Genomic DNA, 2500 nt, shown 5'->3' with positions numbered 1-2500 from the left:
TCATCATCATCATCATCATCATCATCATCATCATCATCATCATCATCATCATCATCATCATCATAATCTCTATAACTAAGTACTATATATTTTAGTACCAGTAACTTAAAAAAATATTCCATCCTGGATTCTGGATTTCGTGCTTATTCCAGAAGTCTTCCAACCTGAAAAACCTGGGGATTCTGGGACAACTACAAGACATTCTGGTAACTTGTTTTATTCTGTGCTTCCCAGGTTTCGCTCTGGCTGGGTTGGTGTGTTACAAGACAGTGGAGAAATCTGTCAACAACTCCTTCCAGTACCTCACTGACACAGACACAAACAGAGGCACAGCAACCGCCACAGCATCAAAGCCTAGCTACCAGATCAGTTCCAAGGTGGTAACAGCCTTTGTCAGTAACCCAGCAACAGAACACCTAACCAAGCCTGTCATCCTCACCTTCAAACATCTACAGGTATCATTTAAATATACTATAATACCTGAAGTTAATATTTGATGTATGTAAATATTATAGAATATTATAATGGCACATCTACAGCTAGGACTTGTTTCATATACATTTTCAATTACGAGCTAGATTATACAGAGCTGTGAAAAAGTATTTTAATTTAGTCTACTTTTGCGTATTTTTGATACTGAATGTTATCAGTTCTTCAACCAAAGCCAAATATTAGTTAACACTCAATGCCCCAGTGTGAAAAAGTAATTGACCCTTACGCTCAATAACTGTCTGTGCCACAATTAGCTGCAATGACTGCAACCAAACACTTCCTGTAGTTGTTGATCGGTCTCTCACATCGCTGTGGAGGAATTCTGGATCAGTCTTGCATGCAGAACTGCTTTAACTCAGCGACATTTGTGGGTTTTCAAACATGAACTGCTCATTTCAAGTCCTGCCACAACATCTCATCTTTAGCCATTTTCAGGTAGACTTGGTTTTGTGTTTTGGATCATTGTCTTTCTGCACTTCAGCTCACAGACAGAAGGCCTGACATTCTCCTGTAGAATTCTCTGATACAGAGCAGAATTCCTGGTTCAGCTCACAGACGGAAGGCCTGACATTCTCCTGTAGAATTCTCTGATACAGAACAGAATTCCTGGTTCAGCTCACAGACGGAAGGCCTGACATTCTCCTGTAGAATTCTCTGATACAGAGCAGAATTCATGGTTCAGCTCACAGATGGAAGGCCTGACATTCTCCTGTAGAATTCTCTGATACAGAGCAGAATTCATGGTTCAGCTCACAGACGGAAGGCCTGACATTCTCCTGTAGAATTCTCTGATACAGAGCAGAATTCATGGTTCAGCTCACAGATGGAAGGCCTGACATTCTCCTGTAGAATTCTCTGATACAGAGCAGACTTCCTGGTTCAGCTCACAGATGGAAGGCCTGACATTCTCCTGTAGAATTCTCTGATACAGAACAGAATTCATGGTTCAGCTCACAGACGGAAGACCTGACACTCTCCTGTAGAATTCTCTGATACAGAGCAGAATTCATGGTTCAGCTCACAGACGGAAGGCCTGACATTGTCCTGTAGAATTCTCTGATACAGAGCAGAATTCCTGGTTCCTTCTAATAAGGCAAGTCGTCCAGGTTCCGAGGCAGCAAAGCCTCACCAAACCATCACACTACCACCACCAAGCCTGACCGTTGGTATGAGGTTCCTACTGTAGAACACAGTGTTTGGTTCCTCCCAGAGGACCACACAACATGCCATCGCGTGACTCCAAGTTTACTTTGATTTGATGGATATTATATCAATATTTGTGTCTAAAAGTGTTTCCACGTATTTAGTTTGGTCGACAGTTGGAAAGTTTACCAACGAATGTTCTGTTTCCATCAGGCCTGTCAAGACATTATTTTTATCCCACATGGACTTTATTCACCTAACAAGGTTGGATGGAGACCTGCTCACAGACGATGAGCACCATGATAAACATGATGTCCTAACAGATAAACATGTTGGATGGAAACCTGCTCACAGACGATGAGCACCATGATAAAAATGTTGTTTTGCTCTTGCTGCCTTCTGAAATCAGAAACAGTAAGAATTACTGAGCCAATGTTTCATCCTCCTGTCTCTCTACTTTTTGTCTCTCTCTCTCTCTCTCTTTCTCTCTCTCTCTCTCTCTCTCTCTCTCTCTCTCTCTCTCTCTCTCTCTCTCTCCGTCTCCATCGCTCTCTCTCCTGTCTCTCTCTCTCCTTTTTGTCTCTCTCTCTCTTTTTGTCTCCTCTCTCTCTCTCTCTCTCTCTCTCTCTCTCTTTCTCTCTGTCTCTCTCTCTCTCTCTCTCTCTCTCTCTCTCTCTCTTTCGCTCTCTCTCTCTCTCTCTCTCTCTCTTCTCTCTCTCTCTCTCTCTCTCTCTCTCTCTCTCTCTCTCTTCTCTCTCTCTCTCTCTCTCTCTCTCTCTCTCTCTCTCTCTCTCTCTCTCTCTCTCTCTCTCTCTCTCTCTCTCTCTCTCTCTCTCTCTCTCTTTCCCACCCCCAGGTGAGGGCG

The 2500-nt window shown here is 43.1% G+C and overlaps 1 pseudogene; it reads left to right on the top strand.

The window, feature by feature from the left end:
- Positions 1-2500, top strand: part of LOC127931969 (adhesion G protein-coupled receptor E5-like) — a 9639-nt pseudogene that overhangs the window by 378 nt on the left and 6761 nt on the right.

This window comes from Oncorhynchus keta, chromosome 10 (genome assembly GCF_023373465.1).
Source record: "Oncorhynchus keta strain PuntledgeMale-10-30-2019 chromosome 10, Oket_V2, whole genome shotgun sequence".
Taxonomy (NCBI): Eukaryota; Metazoa; Chordata; class Actinopteri; order Salmoniformes; family Salmonidae; genus Oncorhynchus; species Oncorhynchus keta.
The sequence above is the reverse complement of the archived record's forward strand: the minus strand, read 5'-3'. Positions and strand labels throughout refer to the sequence as shown.